We start from the raw sequence: 7168 nt of genomic DNA, 5'->3' as shown, positions 1-7168 counted from the left end.
CTTGGCTACAATAAATATTTACAGTTTCATTCAGTTCAGAGGTGGAAGGGAAGGAGGGGAAAACTGCCATTGAGGGCAACTGTGTCAGCAGGAGCATTCACCCATGAGGTAGGCGGACAACATGTCCACTGCCAGCCCTCCTCGCATTTTAGCCAGACAGAGGCTCATCTGGAGCCCTGCTGTGGAAGTTGCACAGGTGATAAGTTGAATCAGCATGTCTCCTCTCTCCTAGGAGCCCTAGCCCATAACTCTGCTTATGGAGAGTGTGACTATCTCCAGGTCCCATAGCAGAGCAGGCATCCTAGTCAGCTTGCGCTGCTGTAACCCCCCAGCCTTCAAGCAGGCTCTTTTATTGGAAGCCTATAGCCCAAGTTCTGCTCATGGGACTAAGAATATAAAAGGAATTCTGTGGATACAGGATATGGTAAGTAATGCCCGCATGGTATTGTGATGAATGTGTTCTGTCAAACATTAGAAAAGAATTTGGGAGCAGGGCACGCTGCCCTCAATGCACAGCCATCCACAAGGCCAATTTGGACAGCACAAATAAGGTGGCTGTGATAAAGGCAGCATAATTTAGTTAAGAGCTAAATTGTTATGCTATCACCATGATATCCTGGAAACAACAAACATGATGGGGGTTGGACTAGATGATCTCCTGAGGTCCCTTCTAAACCTGATATTCTAGGATTTCTACACTACTGTTTGCAACTCTTACTGAGAGGTAAGATCAGAGAACTGGATGAGAGCTTTCATTACACAGTCCTCTTTCATCTTGTCAGATGAAGATACTTGATGAAGATTTAGGTGTACTGAAAAGAGAGGATGTTTTGCCTTGAGACTGAAGTTTAATAATATATATATATATGACTTTTCCGTTGGCTTTGTCAATTAAAACATAAGAGTTTATATATAATCTGAAATCTGTAAATATTTCTGTATTTGGTGTAACAGGAAGGTAGATGGCCTATTCTTGTATGAGTACAAGTAATCCTTTAAGCAATGGCACAGTTACATAACTGCAGAGAAATGTAAAGCTGATCTGTTTGCTCTAACAAATGTAATATTGGTACTCTGTCAGATATGACTCAAGTAACACAACACTGTAGCTATATTGAGTTGTGCGTCATGAAAAGTGTTTCATACTGTGTTTCATTACTTGCTGAGGGAAGGAGAGCACTAAAAACTATTTTATGAGCTGTGGGTTTCCATTCCTCTTGACTTGGATGTACTGTAATATGATGTGACTGGCTTTCTTATGAAAACATTGCACCTGAGTAACTGTGTTGTTCCTAGAAAGGAACTTTAGTGTAAACAGTGCACATTACTGTAAGCACAGGCAAGGTAATGAGGTCATAAAAATCAACATTGGGGAAAAGGGGTTCTTGGTGGTTGGTTTTTTTTAAGCTATTTATTTAGGAAGAGTTAACAAGTTTACATATCCTTGCCGTGTAAATATTAGAGACAAAATTACAACAGTTAGCTTTTTTATAAAGACACGAATACAGTTGTCAGATCAGAAAAAGTGTTTTAATTTTAAAAAGGATTTTTTCCTTTCTCTGTTGACCAATGTGAGAATATTTAATGTCCCCTCTCTGCCTTGCTGTTGGTTTTCCTACAGAGGTGTACTGTCACTGGAGACCTGTCATTGGCCTGGTCCACACTACGCTGTTAAATCGATTTAACGCTGTTAAAATTGGTTTAATGCTGCACCCGTCCACACTACACTGCTCTTTATATTGATTTAAAGGGCTCTTTAAATCGATTTCTGTACTCCTACAAAACGAGAGTAACTCTAAAATCGATATTACTATATCGATTTAGGGTTAGTGTGGACGCAAATCGACGTTATTGGCTTCATTATTTTACAGTAGCTACCCACAGTGCACCACTCCATAAATCGACTCTAGCCTCGGACCACGGACGCACACCACTGAGTTAATGTGCCTAGTGTGGATGCACACAATCGACTTTATAATATCTGTTTTATAAAATCGCTTTAAGCTAATTCGAATGTATCCTGTAGTGTAGACGTACCCATTGTTCCAGGTCTTAACTACTGCAAAGCTACTCTGCTGCCAGAACCCCTCAGCCTTATGACAATCCAGAATCTATTTACATTTTTAGCTTTCTTTACTGGATGCTTGTCAACTGCTATTTTAATTGGTATTTTATACTGGACATTTTCTTAAGTTTAATTTTGGAGGGAAAATACCTCTCTCTTTTCCCACCTATGTTTTTTTAAAGTGAAATTTCTTTTCTCACTCAGACAAAACTGTGAAATGAATGTTTATCCTTGGGTACCTTATTCTGGGGCATGCAACTCAACCTGCAGTCAGTGCTGCTGACCAAAAATGGCCTTTCAGGCCTAACAGGAGCTTTCTTGCCTTCACAACCCAGATACGTACATGGATTATTATACCAGCTTCTAGTTAATTTAGGCATTTATGAGACCCATATTACTATAGCATCTGAGCATCTCAAACATTATTTATCTTCAACACCAGTGTGAAATAGGAAAATACAACATCTCCTTTTTATAGTTGGGAGATAAGGCTCAGCAAGATTAAAGGTATGTCTACACTATTTTAAAACCCATGACAGCTAGTCTCAGAGCCCAGGTCTCCAGCCTGGTGCTACGTGGGACAGTTACAGCACAGCATGTTAGTGCGCTTTATACCTTCAGGCATGCTTTGCTCGCCACGTGAACAAGCCCTTAGGTTCCTAAGTCCCATAGATTTCCACTGAGGCTAAGAGCCTGAGTTACTTTTTGAAAGTGGGATTTAGACTCCTGAATCACTTCCCCTAAAATATTAAGTAGGCCACTCCATACTTTAAATAGCAACTTCTTACCCTCTTTTATGGCTTCTTGGGCGAGGTCCACACTACAGACTTAAGTATCAGAGGGGTAGCCGTGTTAGTCTGGATCTGTAAAAGCAGCAAAGAATACTGTGGCACCTTATAGACTAACAGACGTTTTGGAGCATGAGCTTTTGTGGGTGAATACCCACTTCCTCAGATGCACTACAGACTTACATCAGTTTAACTACGTTGCTCAAGGATGTGAAAAATCCACTAACACAACCAGGGCCAGCTCTGGGTTTTTTGCTGGCCCAAGCAAAAAAAAAAAAAGGGGGGGGGGGTGGCAGTGGCCAGAGTGGCAAAGCGGAGGGGTGGGGGGGAGAACCCATGGCACAGCCGGAGTGGCAAAGCAGGCGGGGGAACAAACAAAAAACCAGTGCTGCTGGAGCAGCAAAGTGAGGGGGGGGAACCTGCAGCGTGGCTGGAACGGCGAAGCTGGGGGGGAAAAATGGAGCAGTAAAGGTAGGGGGGAATGGCGCATCTGGCAAAGCAGGGAAAAAAACCAAAACCCTATAAGGTGGCCGGAGCCAGGGTGCAGGGGGACTCCTTGTGCTGCAGAGTGTTCCCAGTCTAATGGGAGGGGAGGGGGAAGGGGAGAGAGAGAGAGAAGGGAGGCGGCCAGGGCTTCAGCGGGGTGCTCGCCACGTTGCCCTGACTGCCGTGCCGCCTGCCGGGAGGGCTCCGCTCCGGTTGGCTGGGAGGGAAGGTCACGGGCTACCCTGCCGAGTTTGCTGCAGGGTGCTCCACTCCTCTGCTCCCTACAAGGCAGCCGGATCGGGGAACCAAAAAAAAAAAAAGAAAAGCAGCCGTGCTGCCCTAGGATTGGGCAGAATGGCGTGCCGTCAAATCTGCCGCCCCAAGCACGAGCTTGCTCGGCTGGTGCCTGGAGCTGGCCCTGAACACAACCCCCAGTGAAGACAGTAAACCCCCTGTGTTAATGAGATGGCTTCTCTCATTGACATAACTTCTGCCTCCCAGCAGCATAGCAGCATCTTCACTAAAGTGCTGCATCGGTGCAGCTGCACCACTGCAGGTTTAAGTATAGACCTGCCCTTGGCTTGAAAGTTGCACCACCTTAAGGCCTGGGTTTCCCCCTCCTTCCCTCCCCCCCCACCATCTTGCACCTTATGTATTAACTTACACTTGTGCAAAAGCTCTACCAAATCCAAGTGTTGGTGTTTTACAGCCATTTTGTGCTAGTGTAAGTGACTACCCAGATGCAGGTCAATGGGCACAGGGATGGGCCACCACCACACTCTAAGGGCTGGTCTATGCTACAAAATTAAGTTGCCTTAACTACTGCACTCAGGGCTGTGAAAAGTTTCACACCCTGTGTAATGTAATTAAGCTGACCTAAGCCCTGGTGTAGACACCACTAGGTCAACAGAATTTGTCAGTCAAACTAGCTACTGCCTCTCAGGGGCAAATTTACTACAGTGAGAGAAGAACCCCTTCCATCACTGAAATGGCCCAGCTGCAGTACTGTAGTGTCTAGTGTAGACATACCCTAAAGGCATGTTTATACTACTCCACAGTTCAAATTAAGGGAGTGTGAATAGCAATGTGCACTAAAAATGCTTTACTCTAATTCCCTTGTGTGGATCCTGTGGGCACAAATGTAAAGGTCCTGAGTTTGCACTAATGCCGCTAGGACATTTAAGTTTTCATGTGCAGCGTCGAGACTTCAGTGTATGTTGCTAATCACACACCCCTATAGTGTGACGTGTGGGACAGCAAAGACATGTCTTTAGACTTCCTGTGGTAAATTGTGTTCCCATGGAAAACAATGGCAAAATCACCATTGACTTCAGTGGGACTAAGATATGGCTCCCTTATTCCCACTTACCAATGAGTAAGTACACATTATCTTGGGGTTTAGTTCAGTACCTTCTCACTACTATTATCTTAAGATTCTATTTTCTTTTACCAAAAAAAGCAAAAGTTGCTTAAATTGCACCCATAAAATATTCACATGTGCAAACAAGAGATTGTTCATGAAAATAAGTACAATTGTAGGCAAAAACATAACTGTGTTCAAATGTATACTTGTGAGTGAAAAAAAACCAGCTGGTTGTGCAGGTGCATATCTTATAGATCCAACTTAAAATTCAGTTCTAAAAATGCCTCCTACTACATTTTTCTGTTGTCTGCCCTGCAGAAGCAACACAGATCTGACAGCATGAATTGTTTGGTTTTATTTTTTCTGGTTTGGAAATCAGTGACAGAACTGCCCAATTTCAGGGCCATCAGTAGTATCACACTGTCTTAGGCCTGGTGTACACTACAGAGTTAAACTGACATAAGGCAGCGTGCATTGACCTCACTACATATGTCTCTACACTAAAATTTTGCTCCTGTCAATGTAACTGCCCCACTACACTGACTTAGGGTACGTCTACACTATAGGATTATTCCGATTTTACATAAACCGGTTTTGTAAAACAGATTGTATAAAGTTGAGTGCACACGGCCACACAAAGCACAATAATTCGGTGGTGTGCGTCCATGTACCGAGGCTAGCGTCGATTTCTGGAGCATTGCACTATGGGTAGCTATCCCGTAGCTATCCCATAGTTCCCACAGTCACCCCCGCCCATTGGAATTCTGGGTTGAGATCCCAATGCATGATGGTGCAAAAACAGTGTCGCGGGTGATTCTGGGTAAATGTCGTCTCTCGTTCCTTCCTCCATGAAAGTAACAGCAGACAATCATTTCATGCCCTTTTTTCCTGGATTGCCCTGGCAGACGCCATAGCATGGCAACCATTGAGCCTGTTTTGCCTTTTGTCACTGTCACCGTATGTGTACTGGATGCCGCTGACAGAGGTGGTACTGCAGCGCTACACAGCAGCATTCATTTGCCTTTGCAAGGTAGAAGAGATGGTTACCAGTTGTTCTGTACCGTCTGCTGTGCCATTGTAAATTGGTGATGAAATGACGGTTATCAGTCGTTCTGTACTGTCTGCTGCTGTCATGGGTGCTCCTGGCTGACCTTCACTGAGGTCGGCTGGGGGCTCAAAGACAAAAATGGGAATGACCCCCTAAGTCATTCCCTCCTTTATGTTGTATCTAAAAATAGAGTCAGTCCTGCCTAGAATATGGGGCAAGTGTACTAGAGAACCAGTGTATCAGAGAACCAGAGAGCACAGCCGCACCCTGTCAGATCCCAGAGAAATGATGAGCTGCATGCCATTCTAGGGGGTGCCCCTGCAACAACCGCACCTGTTGCTTCCCTCCTCCCCCAACCATTCTGGGCTACTGTGGCAGGGTCCCCCCATTTTTGTGATGAAGTAATAAACAATGCAGGAATAAGAAACACTGACTTTTTAGTGAGACAAAATGAGGGGGAGGCAGCCTCCAGCTGCTATGATAGTCCAGGCAGGACATTAAATGGTGGCAGGGAGAGGAGCCCAGCATCCCGCTGCTATGATAGTCCAGGCAGTACAGAATCTTTTCTTTAGACATCAAGGGGGGCGGGGGCTGATGGAGTTCAGCCCCCAGTTGCTATGATGAGGACGGTTACCAGCCATTCTGTACCATCTGCTGGGAATAACCAGGAGTCATTTCTATTTTTACCCAGGCACCCCCGGCCGACCTCACCTAAGGCCAGCCAGGAGCACTCACGGGCTGATGACGAGGATGGCTACCAGTCCTACTGCACTGTACCGTCTGCCACCGGGGAAGGGAGGGAGAAGGATGTTGCTGTTCAGTGCCCCAGCACTGTGTCTACCAGCAGCATGCAGTAGACATACGATGACATTGAAAAAAGTCAAGAAACGATTTTTTTCCCTTTTCTTTCACAGGAGGGAGGGGGGTAAATTAACGAGCTATACCTTGAACCACCCCAGACAATGTGTTTGACCCTACAGGCATTGGGAGCTCAGCCAAGAATGCAAACGCTTTTCAGAGACTGCGGGGACTGTGGAATAGCTGGAGTCCTCAGTCCCCCCTCCCTTCCTCCATGAGCGTCCATTTGATTCTTTGGCTTTCCATTACGCTTGTCACACAGCACTGTGCTGTAGACTCTGTTTCATAGCCTGGAGATTTTTTTCAAATGCTTTGGCATTTTGTCTTCTGTAACAGAGCTCTGATAGAAAAGATTTGTCTCCCCATACAGCGATCAGATCCAGTATCTCCCGTACGGTCCATGCTGGAGCTCTTTTTGGATTTGGGACTGCATCGCCACCCGTGCTGATCAGAGCTCCATGCTGGGCAAACAGGAAATGAAATTCAAAAGTTCACGGGGCTTTTCCTGTCTACCTGGCCAGTGCATCCGAGTTCAGATCGCTTTCCAGAGCGGTCACAGT

The sequence above is a fragment of the Gopherus evgoodei genome, chromosome 1 (genome assembly GCF_007399415.2).
Source record: "Gopherus evgoodei ecotype Sinaloan lineage chromosome 1, rGopEvg1_v1.p, whole genome shotgun sequence".
Classification (NCBI taxonomy): Eukaryota; Metazoa; Chordata; order Testudines; family Testudinidae; genus Gopherus; species Gopherus evgoodei.
Note: the sequence above shows the minus strand (reverse complement) of the source record.